A 15,185-nucleotide genomic window follows, 5' to 3' on the forward strand; every position below is an offset into this window, starting at 1 on the left:
TATATATTTTTCACAAAAATAGCACTGCACATCAGTACACCCAGACTCCCACCCTGGTTTTAGTGTTTCTTTGCTGTTACACTTGATAGCAATAGCATGTTGAGAAGACACAATTATACCACTATGGTTCCATTTTAACTTCCATGGCAACATCCTGTAGAATCCTGAAGTTTATCTTTTGTGAGATACTAGCATTCTCTGGCTAAGAAATCTGAATAATAGTCTCTAACTACAAATCCCAGGATTACACAGTGTTACCCAAAACACAAGAGTCCCAAGAGGGCAACCACAATTAATATTAAAATGGGGAATTTAATTAGATCAAATGACAGCAGTGAGAGGGCCATGGTAACTTAAAGTGGGGATCAAGTCTGTGTAAACTGGTTCCGAGAAACAGAACACCGGAGTGCAAGTTCCAAATAATTTTATTTATGAATCAAAGGGAAACACCATTCACACAGACACTCACTCATGAACACTTTCAAGAACTAACAATATAAAAGGTGGTAGCAGATAGTGACCTAAGGAGTCACAGTTAATGTCCCAATTTCAGGTGTGGAGCTCTGATTGGGGACACTATGAAGTGGATATGGCTCAGCAATGTGGCTTAGGATTGTGCTGTGGTCAGCAATGCTGAGGAGTCAAGTGATATATGGACAGAGTCCCTGTCTGACCTCAAGCAAGACCAAATTGGCAATGCCGAAACAGGCATATTTATAATGTAAAACCTGCCTGGGGCAAGATTTGGGATGTGGATGGATTTTCCAGAAGAGAAGGATGAGCAGGGAAGGTGGAAATGGTCAGGCAGTCCATGCAGATGTCCCTGGAAAAAGGAATATTGCTCCCGGATTAGAAATAAAAATATTTGGAACTTGCACCCTGAAGTTCTGTTTCTTGGAACTGGTATACACAGGCTTGATCCCTGCTTTAGTTGCCCAAGCCCTATAGGCTGCATTCATTTGAGCTAATTAAATTCTCCCATTTGAATGTTATGGGTGCCCTCACAGGACCTTGATATTTTAGGTAACAAGAGAAACTGGGACATTTTAAAAGCAGTTGAAAAAAATGAGAAGATCAAGGATTAGCTTGTACTGTCCCTACAAAACAGAACAGATGCAGGTTATTCATCATAATGTTTATCAACTGACCTAGGCACAAACCACTTCAGATGAGTCAGAAACTGGACTTTGATGTTAGAGCAAGGCAGTCAGAGAACAGGCGCCTTGTTTTACAACAGAACCAAAAGCTCTCAGAGATTTTACAGAGCCCAATTCTACTCCAAATAAGGTACCTGTTTCAAAAGGACCTTGTTTTAGAGTCCAAGTACAGTATATTTGGCTGCTGGTGGGCCACAAAAAGGCCAGAGGGCCATATTCAGCTAACATGATACATTTACTTATATAGCAGGCCCTTGGTATCTGCTGGGGTTTGGTTCTAGATCATGTTACCAAAATCTGTGGATGCTCAAGTCCCATTAAATACAGTGGCATAGAAATGGTGCCCCTTTTATAAAATGTCAAATTCAAGCTTTGCTTTTTGGTATATATCACTCTCACACACACTCTCTCTATCACTCACTCACTCACTCTCATACACACACACACAATGTTTTCATACCATGAATAGATGAATCATTGGATAGAGTATCCATGGATATGGAGGGCTGACTGAGTATTTAAAAAAAACTATTTTAAAACTGTTAATATAGAGTATTATAGTTGCACCTTTCTTAGTCCTTAACTGGCCTTTGAGTTCTACAGTGGGCCCTTGGTGTATCTACTGGGGTTTAGTTCCAGGATCCTCTGTGGATACCAAAATCCATGGGTGCTCAATTCCCATTAAATATCGTGGTGTAGTAAAAGGGTATCTCTTATATAAAATGGCAACATTAAGGTTTGCTTTAGGGAATTTATATATTTTTTTAATATTTTCAAGTCATGGATGTTTGAATATGTGGATAATGTATGGATACCAAAGGCTTACTGTAAAATTAGTGGCATGCCACCCTGACCCCCAGATTGTCAGCCCAGATATAGGAAAAAGTAATTCCACTCCAATATAAAAATCAAGGCCTTTAGAGCAATTCCAGCTGAAATCTCATACTAACCAGCAGCCTAGGATTCCTCCCACATTCTGTCCCAGAATATCAAGGGAAGAGGAGGAGGAGGCACTATACTCCTCCCACCTGGAAAGTCAGTGTAGTGTAGTGGTTTCTTGCCATTCCTCAGCTATGATTTCTAGGCACCCATGTGGCATAATGTTGTGGGTTTGAATACTGGCTCGGCTATGAAACCAATTGGGTGACACCTTGAGCAAGTCACACTCTCTCAGCCTTAGAGGGTGGCAATGGGAAACCCCCTCTGAAATAACTTGCCAAGACATCCTTAGGGTTGCTTTAAGTGGGAAACAATTTCCTAGAACTATAGAATCCTAGAGTTGGAAGAGACCCCAAGAAGGACCATCCAGTCCAACCCCACCCTGCCATAGAGATACTCTCAATCAAAGCACCCCCAACAGATGGCCACCCAGCCTCTAATTAAAGACTTCCAAAGAAAAAGTCTCCACCACTCTCCAAGACAGCATATACCACCTGTATCTTCATACAATTGGATGAGACCCCAAGGAGGGCCAACCAGTCCAACCCTATTCTGCCATGCAGGAATTCCCCATCAAAGCACTCCCAACAGATGTTACAGACCAAACAGGAGGAATTTGTAACATCTTGCCTGATGAAAAAGCTAATGAAGCTTCAAAAGCTTGCAACAGGTATATTGTGCCTTTCGGGTGACCAACAAAGGTATCACTGATGGGATTTTGTGTGCATTGACACCGTTGTTATTTACACAATGGGTTTCCATCCATGAAAGCAGCTGACAAAAATACCAACCAATTAGCCTTCCCTCCCTCCTTCCTTACTTTCGTGTTCTTTGTGCCTTCCGCTCAATCCACTTCTTCCTTGATTGCAATTATATACGACTAAGGTGCAAAATCCACGGCAGAAAAAATCCATTCTGAGATCGCTTGAATTGCCCTGGCTCAATGAAATTCTGGGGTCTGTGAGACATGGCCTGATTCCCACTACCTTTTAAACTGGACCGCAAATCAGTTCCCACTTGAATCGATTCACTGAAGCAATTTGGTGAGGGGGGACATGCACTAGACCCATTTAACCCGCATCTTTTTGACACTGATGTTTTCTGCGTCTTTTTGTATAAATTGATTCTGCACAAGTGTGAACCAGATGCAAAGTGGAATCGATTTAAATTTGCCCTTTGGCCAGCTGGAACGGGTCCATTTTGAACCAATTCATTTGTGAATGTGAACCACAAGTAGGTTATTTTACAGGGAAAAAATGGAATCGGGGCAAATGTAGTGGGAACCATGCTCTGCTGTCAAATCAATCAATCGATTCAGATTGCAAACTGCTTTTTTGTAAGTGGGAATAAGGCCTTTCAGCCTTCTCTTTTGTCCTGGTGCGTTTTGGACCACAAACTCTTTCTTGTCCTAATATGGATTTTGGTTTCCAATGTTTTCCCACCTCTCCTTCCTTGTAACTGCAAGAAAGGCTTTCGCTCCACCAGTTTAGGTCTCTTGCCCTCTCTCCTCCTGGCCCAATGCATCGCCTCCAGGAATGAGGAACATCTGCTCCAGGGCCAGCAGGCAAAAGGAGAGGATGCTCTTCAGTCAAGGTCAAGGAGGACCCAGTTCCTTTGTATCCTGCCAAAAAGGGGAACCAAGGCTAAAAGAGCCCTCATTTTGGGAGCTCTTCAATGACACCCCTTTTGCTAGAAATCCAAGTCAGAGGGATCCCTCCCTTCTCCGCTCCTCTTCTTCTCTGCCTGTGAGTCCTTTACAATTTATGGCCAGGTTATCACATGGCAAGATGTGTTCCAGGGGAGGGATTGCCAGCTCCTTCTTCCCAGGCTGAGAGTGTGTGACTTGCCCAAAGTCACCCAGAAGGTTTCCATGGCTGAAGGAGGTGATTTAAACCCAGCTCCCCCAGGATCCTAGCCCAACACTCAAACCACAACATCACACTCTCTTTTGTGGCTGTGTGCCTTCAAGTGTGATTTCATTGTAGTTTTAATGTTTGTAATTTTATATTGTTTTAGCTGATGCTTTGTTTTATGACAATATGTTTTCATAATTGATATTGTGAGCTGCCTTGGTTCCCTTCAGGGAGAAAGACGGATAAAAATTAAACAAACAAATAAATAAGTCCTTTCTGACTTATGGCAACCCTCTCCTGGGGTTTGCTTGACCAAGTTGGCACAGGGGAGGTTTCCTCTTTTTCTTATGCTAACAGTTCTGCCCATACCCCCTTTTACCAATCCCAATGTAGACTAGTGTTTTCCTACTGCTAACAGCAAGAAATCAACAACAGCCAGGCTCAGGATCACAGTGGGGTGCAGTGCTGTAGCTATGGGAGGGCAAAAGGAGGACATCTCCCTCAAACAAGAATTCTCCACTCCCAATGTGATTTCCTTTCAGACCCCTACATTTCAGAGACAGTTACCAAGGGAATGGCAACAGAGCAAATATAAGACTTCTAGCCTAGGTCTGAACAATGTTCAGTGTCTCACTTCAGAAATTTGAGGACCAAAGAAATATTTCATGGGGTGGCAGAATTCTTATTTTGGGAACAATGCCCTTATTTTACCTTGCACCTGGTAGTAATAATAATAATAATAATAATAATAATAATAATAATAATATTTTTATTTATATCCCGCCCCTTTGAGGTCAATCGGGGCAGCTAACAATAATAAAATACAATACAATATATACAAAAACTTCCCTCTCCCCCCTTAAAAAGTTATTAAATCACTTATAATTAAATCCAACAAATTAAACCACATAACACATACACACCATTACAAAACAGACAAAAACAAAACAGCAAACTGTGGCAGCAATCCACTCAAATTTCCAGAGAGGACCTTAGGGACTCTCATGAGAAGAGGGTTCTTGAGGGTGGGATTATCTATCCAGGAAAGGCCTGCCAGAAGAGATCCGTCATGACAGCCTTTTTAAAGCTGTCTAAAGATGCCAGTTGACGGATCTCGTCTGGCAGGTCGTTCCACAATCTGGGGGCGACAACAGAAAACGCCCTCTGGGAGGTAGCCAAAAGCCTAGCTCTTTGAGGCTGCAGCAAATTCCTCCCAGAGGACCGGAGAGTGCGGGGAGGATTATATGGGAGGAGGCGGTCCCTGAGATAGTTTGGACCCAAGCCATTTAGGGCTTTAAAGGTGATAACCAACACTTTGTACTGGGCCCGGAAACTAATAGGCAGCCAGTGGAGGGACTCTAATACCGGAGTAATATGGTCCCTCCTCGATGTTCCTGACACTACTCTGGCCGCCATATTCTGCACTAATTGCAGTTTCCAAATCAAGCACAAGGGTAGCCCCATGTAGAGCACATTACAGAAATCTAGACGTGGGGTTACCAGGGCATGTACAATAGTCTCGAGATCCCTTACTTCCAGAAAAGGGCGCGGTTGGCGTATCAGCCGAAGCTGATAACAGGCGTTCTTGACTGTCGCATTTACCTGATTTGTCATCAGGAGTGACGAGTCAAGGAGCGCCCCCAGACTGCGAACACAGTCACTGGAGGAGAGTGTGACCCCATCCAGGACTGGGGGTTGCAACCCAATTCTTGGTTTCGGGGCTGCTACCATGAGCACCTCCGTCTTGTCCGCATTCAGTTTCAATCTGTTTTTCCTCATCCAGCCCATTACTGCCCGAAGACATTCATTGAGAGAAGAGACGCCATCAGAATTCGAGGCCGACGAACGAGACATGGAGAAATAGATCTGGGTGTATCAGCGTACTGATAACACCCAGCTCCATAACTCTGAATAATCTCACCCAGCGGCTTCATATAGATGTTAAATAACATCGGGGACAGTATAGCACCCTGTGGAACCCCACAGGTGAGCTCTCTTTTACTGGAGCAGCTGTCCCCGAGCAGCACCCTCTGGGACCTGCCCGAGAGGAAGGACTGGAACCACTGCAATGCAGTGCCTCCGATACCTAACCCCCTCAGGCGGTCCAAGAGGATGTCATGATCTATTGTGTCGAAAGCCGCTGAGAGGTCTAGGAGCACCAACAAGGTCACACTACCCCTGTCGATGCTCAGGCGCAGATCGTCGGTCAAGGCAACCATGGCAGTCTCAACCCCAAAGCCTGTCCTGAAGCCAGTTTGAAATGGGTCTAGATAATCGGTTTCATCCAAGACAGCTTGGAGTTGAAGAGCAACCGCCCTCTCAATCACCTTGCTCAAAAATGGTAGTAAAGAGACTGGCCTGTAATTATTCATATCCAGGGGATCAAGAGAAGGTTTTTTCAGAAGTGGACTAACGGCCTCTTCCTTCAAACAAGATGGAATATGTCCTTCCCTGAAGGATGCATTGATGATATCCATAAGGCTATGCCCTGTGAGGGAGCTTTATTTTTCTCCATTTGCAAATTCATTGGAAGGGTAGAGACACTTTAACATCCTTCACAAGTAAGTGAAAAATGAGATTTAAACCTGCATGCTGTGAGGTAAATGTACATGTGGGACTGGATGCAAGTGAATAAACACAGGGATACTCCACGTCTGTCAAAAGACAGATCAGGGAAAAGGAATCAATCTTGGCAGGCTGGGAGTTACAATCCCCTTGAAGATACAGACCCATAGCTTAGGTATACACCTAGATTCAGCCTTAAACCTGGATGTTCAACTTTCAGCAGTGTTTCTTTAGACAATTAAGTGCACCAACTGCACTCATTCCAAGAAATGTCTGATCTGGGCATGTGGCACATGCCTTAGTTACTTCCTAGTTGGATTACTTTTATACCCTCTACGTGGAGCTGCTCTTGAAGAATGTTTGGAAACTTCAGCTGGCCCCAAGAACTGCAGCTGGATGTGGGGAACATACAACCCCTTCCTACAACAGCTCAACTGGTGGCCAGTCCATTTCCAAGCTCAATTCAAAGTAAGGTTTATAATTTAGGAAATCCTCTGCTACTTGAATCTGGGCTCTCTTCCCAGATGATCCTGCCCAAGGTCTCACATCTTCAGGAGAGGAGCTTTTCTTGATCTTACCAGCCTTGGTAGGAATGTGGGACAGGGTCTTCTTGATGGGTGCACACAGGAGGTTAAGTGGGGCCCCTCTTTGGTTTCTTTCCACTGGCAGACATTTTTATTTAAGATTGTCCATTGACTTTTAACTGGCTGTTGCAAAAATGGTTTTTACAATGGTGAGAGCTGTACTTTTGAGCTTAAATACCATAGAGGGAACAGGTCCCATCTGATCTTGGATGCTAAGCAGGGTCAGCCCTGATTAGTACTTGGATGAGAGCCCACAAATAAATATGATGTGCTGTAAGCTATATTTCAGAGGAAGGAATTGACTGAATCACCTCTGAGTATTCATTGCCTAAGAAAACCCTATGGAATTCATGGGGTCAGCATAACTCAATAGTAAATTTAAAGGCACATATATACACAGAGAGACAGGAGATTTTTAGTGACGGGAGCATAGTAGGATGCTTCTATCACTATCGCACAATAGTGCAAAGCTTATCAGACGATGTCAAACGACATCACGATAATCAAGTTATTATCCCATGAATAAAGAGAAATTCTCCCATCACTTTTTATTCATGGAACATTCATGTGAATAAAAAATGATGTTAGAAGTCCTCTTGCAATTATCGCAACGTCATCTGATAATCTTTGCGCAATTGCACAATAGAGATGGGAGCATGCTCCTATCACTTTTGCCCATGTGAAAATCTCCAGAGATTGTACTTTATTTTCATTGTGTTTTAAGTGCTTTTAAACTCTATCAAATTAGAGCCACAGGATTTAAAGCACATTTTCACAGATGTGGAAGTAGGATATTATGTAACAGAATGCCGCTAGTCATAAATTTACCCCCAAAAAAGTGTATCAACATACACAGTTCCTTGAAGATTTATGGCCAGGATAACAATTTGTGTATTTCTGGATCCTATCACATTGTATCCCACTTCCTGTATTGTATCAATATTCCTTATAAGCTGTCTCTTTAATATCACTCTGTCAGTGCATCACAGGAAGTGCACTAAGATCCACAAAAGCTCAGGCTAAAATATGAGTCAGTCTTAAAGGTGCTGCTAGATTCCATCCCCCTTTCTCCTTTTTATGCTACAATAGGCTAAAACCAAATATTTATTTGTGAAAGGCTTTCATGGCTGGCATCCATACTTTTTTTGTGGGATTTTCAGGCTATGTGGCCATGTTCTAGAAGTGTTTCTTCCTGACATTTCGCCAGCATCTGAGGCTGGCATCTTCTCCTTTTTTAAGCAACTATTTCTTTAGTTTTTAAAAACTCCTACCAAGGGGGAATTAAGCTATGCTTCAGTTTAAGAGACCAACTCAGCCACAGCGTTTTCTTTGGAGCTGCTTCTGACTCCTCTCACCTGGAATTGTGCCATCCATTAAAACAAAAAAAAAAACAAAACAAAAACAAAAAAGGAGAAAGGGAGTTGCAAGGGGCCAGAGGTGCACATGAGCAGCAGCAGGAGGACATCTGGAGCAAGGAGAGCCAGACAGACAATCCTGGGAGCTGGCAACTCTCTGATGGTGCCAAGATCCCAGAGTGATCGTTTTTTGTGGGTTTTTCAGGCTATGTGGCCATTTTCTAGAACATGGCCACATAGCCCGAAAAACCCACAAAAAATATGGATGCCAGCCATGAAAGCTTTCAACTTCACATCCCAGAATGACTTCTTTAAAATATGTACCCAGGGTTGCCATAAGTCAGGACCTCCAAACCAGGACAAATGTAGGACAACATTTTCAAATTTAGGACACAGTTTCAATAAATGGAGGACACGCAAAAAAAAAATGATGGTTTTTAAAAAATGTTAATATAAATGCATGTTTCTTAGGCATGATCAAAATGGAGGACATTTTGAAATTTGACAGAAGAGGACATGTCCTGGAAAAGGAGGAGAATGTCTGGTCACCTTGTCTCTGGTCCAAAATACACTGCAGAAATAAAACATAGCTGGACTGAAATGCCCAGAGTTCCTCATGAAAACTGCATCCACACTGAGGAAATAATCCAGTTTGAGAGTGACTTAACTGTCCTGGGTTAGTGCTGGGGAATGCTGGGAATTGTAGTACACTGTGGCCCCAGAGCTATCTTTGACAGGGAGTCCCATAACCCTCCAAACGTAGTTGAACTGCAGTGCCCAGAATTCCTCCCCAGCTGCATCCACACTGAGGAAATGGTCCAGTTTGAGACTGCTCAGTGCTGGGGAATCCTGGGAATTGTAGTCTATTGTGGCCTCAGAGCCATCTCTGACAGAGAAGTCTCAATGTCTCCCAAACACTAGCATTCCCAGGATTCCCTACCATTGAGTTAAAGCAGTCTCAAAGTGGGTTATTAGTCCTGCAGTGTGTGAGAGAGATAGAAAGGCTAGGGACTGGATTCATTCATTAACTCATAAAAGAAGGATATCTGTGTCCCAAACACACTGCTTTGACTGCCTGGGCTCAGTGCTATGGAATCCTGGGCATTGTAGTTTATTGTGGCACCAGAGCTCTCTGACAGAGAAGGCTAAATGCCTCACAGACACCAGAATTCCAGAGCATTGAGCCCTGGCAGTCAAAGTTAGAAAAAATACACAGGGGCAAAATAAATATTGAAAATGGCCACGCACCTCCTCCTCCTCATCATCATCATCATCATCCTCGCCTCGGTGCCAAAGGAAATGCCCCCCCCCATGCCTTGGGGACCAAACAGAGGAGGAGCTCCTCTCCTTAGTCTGGCAACCTCCTGTTGCCAACAAGCCTCGAAGATAATTCCCCAAACGTTTGGCCAAAACTCACCAAATCCCCCCATATCTCAACAAATATTCAGTCAAAATCCCTGAAAAGTCCCTGTAATGTTAATATGGCAATAAAACGTAGCCCTAATTGAATAAAAATAATTGGAACTTATTTCAACTCTCAAAATTACCATTAAAACCAACCACCAAAATCACACCAAAGGCTCTAAAAAGGACCCATTTTGGTGTGAAAGTCACCAGATTGGCTACACTTGGCCGGGAGTCAAGGAGGAAACCGTGCAGGGATGCCCCCTAGTGGTGTCCCGCCGGCAGGAGGGTTATGGCAACCCACAAACAGAGTGTTTACTGGAAGATTTCTGGTTTTTTTTACCAAAGGCATACAAGCACAGATGGCTCTCCGCCCTTCCTGGTAGCCAAAAGTTCATTCGAAGAGGGAAGCAGGAGAAGACCCTCCCAAGAAAAGGGTGCCCACCAGCTGCCCACTCCCTCACTTGGAAGGGGCAATTCTGAGGGGTGTCTGTGAGGTTGCCTAAAGACAACTTTTGAGCATGTATGTTCACACACCTCCACACACATTCGCATAACAGTGGCGTCCCACACCTGGGTGTCACCCAGTGTGTGTGGGGGGGGAGGTAAGGCTTTGGGGGCTGTGCGTTGGGGGGCGGAGCCAAAAAAGCCCCTCCCTCCCTGCCCCGCACAGCTTTACTTTTGAGCAGTGGTCCCAAAACTATGTCCTTTAAAATATTTTATTTATTTATCTATTTATTTACTTGGAGTATTTATACCCCGCTCTTCAGCCATAAAGGCTATCAGAGTGGCTTACTTTCTTCTTCTTCTTCTTCTTCTTCTTCTTCTTTTAACTGGACAATTCCCTGCCCTCAGGCTTACAATCTAGTAAGAAGAGGTCAAGTTCATTGGTTCTTCTCTCTCTCTGGGGCCATGGCAGAAGGGCTGGAGGGAGGGCTCCTCAAAAAAAATATCTTAAAGGGCAAAGTATTCCCAAACTTGGGCCCTCCAGCTGTTTTGGGCTTCAGCTCCCAGAATCCCTGGCAGTCGGTCCAACTGGGTGAGGCTTCTGGGAGTTGAAGTCCTAGAACCTACATGACCGGAGTTTGGGAAGCAGTGCTTTAGAGCAGGGGTCGGCAACCTGCGGCCCGCGAGCACTGTAGGACCGGCCCCTGGCCGACCCTGCCGCCGATTGCCGCCGTCGGAGCGCTCCTTTTCCCCGCGCCTCTGGGCTCCCAGGGGGTGGGGGCAAGCGCTGGGGCCGCCGAGCGCTCCATTTCCCCGCCCCCTGGGATGGCCTCTGGCCTCCCAGGGGGCGGGGGCAAGTGCTGGGGCTGCTGAAGCGCTCCTTCCCCCCCGCCCCCTGGGATGGCCTCTGGGCTCCCAGGGGGCGGGGGCAAGCGCTGGGGCTGCTGAAGCGCTCCTTCCCCCCGCCCCCGGGATGGCCTCTGGGCTCCCAGGGGGCGGGGGCAAGCACTGGGGCCGCTGGAGCGCTCCTTCCCCCCGCCCCCTGGGATGGCCTCTGGGCTCCCAGGGGGCGGGGGCAAGCGCTGGGGAAGAAGGAGGAATGGAGGAGGAGGAGGGAGGAAGGGAAGAGGAAGGATGAAGAAGAGGAGGAAGAAGGAGGAAGGAAGGAAGGAGCAGGAGGAGGAGGGAGGGAGGGAGGATGAAGAAGAGGAGGAAGAAGGAGGAAGGAAGGAAGGAGCAAGAGGAGGAGGGAGGGAGGGAGGATGAAGAAGAGGAGGAAGAAGGAGGAAGGAAGGAAAGAGCAAGAGCAAGAGCAAGAGCAGGAGGGTGGGAGGGAGGATGAAGAAGAGGAGGAAGAAGGAGGAAGGAAGGAAGGAGCAGGAGTAGGAGGGAGGGAGGGAGGATGAAGAAGAGGAGGAAGAAGAAGGAGGAAGGAAGGAAGGAAGGAAGGAAGGAAGGAAGGAAGGAAGGAGCAGGAGTAGGAGGGAGGGAGGAGGAAGAAGGAGGAAGGAAGGAAGGAAGGAAGGAAGGAAGGAAGGAAGGAAGGAGCAGGAGTAGGAGGGAGGGAGGGAGGATGAAGAAGAGGAGGAAGAAGGAGGAAGGAATGAAGGAGCAAGAGGAGGAGGGAGGGAGGATGAAGAAGAGGAGGAAGAAGGAGGAAGGAAGGAGGGAAGGAGCAAGAGGAGGAGGGAGGGAGGATGAAGAAGAGGAGGCAGAAGGAGGAAGGAAGGAAGGAAGGAAGGAAGGAAGGAAGGAAGGAAGGAACAAGAGGAGGAGGGAGGGAGGGAGGATGAAGAAGAGGAGGAAGAAGGAGGAAGGAAGGAAGGAGCAGGAGTAGGAGGGAGGGAGGGAGGATGAAGAAGAGGAGGAAGAAGGAGGAAGGAAGGAAGGAAGGAAGGAAGGAAGGAAGGAAGGAGCAGGAGTAGGAGGGAGGGAGGAGGAAGAAGGAGGAAGGAAGGAAGGAAGGAAGGAAGGAGCAGGAGTAGGAGGGAGGGAGGGAGGATGAAGAAGAGGAGGAAGAAGGAGGAAGGAAAGGAGCAAGAGGAGGAGGGAGGGAGGATGAAGAAGAGGAGGAAGAAGGAGGAAGGAAGGAGGGAAGGAGCAAGAGGAGGAGGGAGGGAGGATGAAGAAGAGGAGGAAGAAGGAGGAAGGAAGGAAGGAAGGAAGGAAGGAAGGAAGGAAGGAACAAGAGGAGGAGGGAGGGAGGGAGGGAGGATGAAGAAGAGGAGGAAGAAGGAGGAAGGAAGGAAGGAAGGAAGGAAGGAAGGAAGGAAGGAAGGAAGGAGCAGGAGGAGGAGGGAGGGAGGGAGGATGAAGAAGAGGAGGAAGAAGGAGGAAGGAAGGAGAGAAGGAGCAAGAGGAGGAGGGAGGGAGGGAGGATGAAGAAGAGGAGGAAGAAGGAGGAAGGAAGGAGCAAGAGGAGGAGGGAGGGAGGATGAAGAAGAGGAGGAAGAAGGAGGAAGGAAGGAGCAGGAGGAGGAGGGAGGGAGGGAGGGAGGATGAAGAAGAGGAGGAAGAAGGAGGAAGGAAAGAGCAGGAGGAGGAGGGAGGGAGGGAGGGAGGAGGAAGATGAAGACATGCACTCTTTCTGAAGGTGAGACAGTGTGACTTTCCAAAGTGCATTTCTGTGTATTTTCAGTGCTTTCAATGCTAAAAGGTCTGCTTTAACAGTGAGAGTGGTTTCGGCCTTCCCCTTCGGCTGAAAGGGCCCCTTGGAGCCCTTTTGGCTGAAAGAAGGGGCGAAGGAGGAGAGGGCAGGCACACGCCTCCTCCTCCCCGCGGGGCTTTGGCAGCCCTGAGGTGTCTTTCGGAGGACACCTCAGGCCTGGCAAAGCCCCGAGGACAGGAGCTGGGGCCGCGCGCCTGTTGCTCCTGCCCCTCACGGGCCCTTACTGCTTCTCTGAGAGGCAGCTGGGGGCCACGGAAGGGCAGGAGGGACAGGCGCGCGCCTGTCACCCGCTCTCCCAATCCCCCCCTTCTAGCTGTCTCTCAGACAGCGGGAGGTTGGGAAAGGGAGCAGAGGAAAGCCATGCCCCCAGAGGGTGGAAGCTCCACCCCCGGCACACAGTCCCGCCCCAGGGGGCGGCCCCCGGCATGTGGCCCCGCCCCCGGAGGGTGGAAGCTCCCCCCCCCTTTCAGCCCCCCAGTTGTCTCAGGGACAGCAACCTGGTCCCCGGCTGAAAAAGGTTGCCTACCCCTGCTTTAGAGTAGAGCCAGTAGCTGGCTAGGGAAGAGCAGATTGACACCTGGCCTCAGAAGCCCCGCCCCTCCTCCGCTCGTCTTGACTACTCTTGAGGGAAAGCCATCATCATGCCTAAACCTCTCTCCTCGTTTAAGCCCCTCCCCTTCCGCTTTTGGCCCCGCCCCATCAGGCCACACCAGATACCAAGTAAAGTGCTCCACTGCCCCGCCGGGTGGGTCCACACCAAACGTCAGTACGTCACTTCTGACGCACGGCAGCTGCTCCCGCCCACATCCCCTGCCATGTTCAGCGCCGGCATCGCAGACCGCTCCCTCTTCTTCGTTCAGGCGGCATGCGATTGCGTACGCACCGCGGGAGGGAAAGAGGGGCGAGCCTCAGTCACAGGTGATGAAAAAGAGGCACCGCGGCAGTAGGGTTGCCATAAGTGAGGACCTCCAAACCGGGACAAATGTAGGACAAATGTAGGGCAACATTTTCAAATGTAGGACACATTTTTCTAAAAATGGAGGATGCGCAAAAAATTGAGTTTGTTTTTTTAAAAAATGTTAATATAAATGCATGTTTTTAGGCATGATCAAAATGGAGGACATTTTGGCATTATTCCTAGACAGATGGCAGAAATGGACTTGCCCTCAGGTTCAACTGTACTTCTCAGAAGTGTGTACTTGGTCAAGGGACTGTGGTTTTTCTTCACTGTGCATGAGTTTGTAAAAATCACAGCAAGTTACATAAGCAAGTTACATTGGCCGTGCCTCAGAGGCTTGTTGATATCAATATCATCATCATCATCATCATCATCACCACCACCACCACCACCACCACTATAATTGTCCAGGAAAGGCATTTGTTAGCATTCAAAGCACCATAAATACATAAAAAATGCACTTGCATATATTTAATAATAAAAAATAATGAAAAAATAAATAAAAAACAAGGCAGAGGTTATATATTTGATAATATAAATTAAAGTAATAAAATAAAAAACAAGCAATAATAAAATTAATAATATAAAAAACAAGCAATAATAAAAATTAATAAAATAAAACAAAAACAAGCAATAATAAAAATTAATAAAATAAAACAAAAACAAGCAATAATAAAAATTAATAAAATAAAACAAAAGCAATAATAAAATTAATGAAATAAAACAAAAACAAGCAATAATAAAAATTAATAAAATAAAACAAAAGCAATAATAAAATTAATGAAATAAAACAAAAGCAATAATAAAATTAATGAAATAAAACAAAAACAAGCAATAATAAAATTAATAAAATAAAACAAAAACAAGCAATAATAAAAATTAATAAAATAAAACAAAAACAAGCAATAATAAAAATTAATAAAATAAAACAAAAGCAATAATAAAATTAATAAAATAAAACAAAAACAAGCAATAATAAAAATTAATAAAATAAAACAAAAGCAATAATAAAATTAATGAAATAAAACAAAAACAAGCAATAATAAAATTAATAAAATAAAACAAAAACAAGCAATAATAAAAATTAATAAAATAAAACAAAAACAAGCAATAATAAAAATTAATAAAATAAAACAAAAGCAATAATAAAATTAATGAAATAAAACAAAAACAAGCAATAATAAAATTAATAAAATAAAACAAAAACAAGCAATAATAAAAATTAATAAAATAAAACAAAAACAAGCAATAATAA

The 15,185-nt window shown here is 45.4% G+C and overlaps 1 protein-coding gene across 5 annotated transcripts in view; it reads right to left on the bottom strand.

The window, feature by feature from the left end:
* The window catches only part of LOC149321090 (C-type lectin domain family 2 member B-like), a 76,053-nt gene that overhangs the window by 7,474 nt on the left and 53,394 nt on the right, over positions 1–15,185 (bottom strand). The window lies entirely within an intron of this gene.

This window comes from Sceloporus occidentalis, unplaced genomic scaffold, assembly GCF_023333645.1.
Source record: "Sceloporus occidentalis isolate IW3139 unplaced genomic scaffold, rSceOcc1.0.p SCAF_1, whole genome shotgun sequence".
NCBI classification, from domain to species: Eukaryota; Metazoa; Chordata; class Lepidosauria; order Squamata; family Phrynosomatidae; genus Sceloporus; species Sceloporus occidentalis.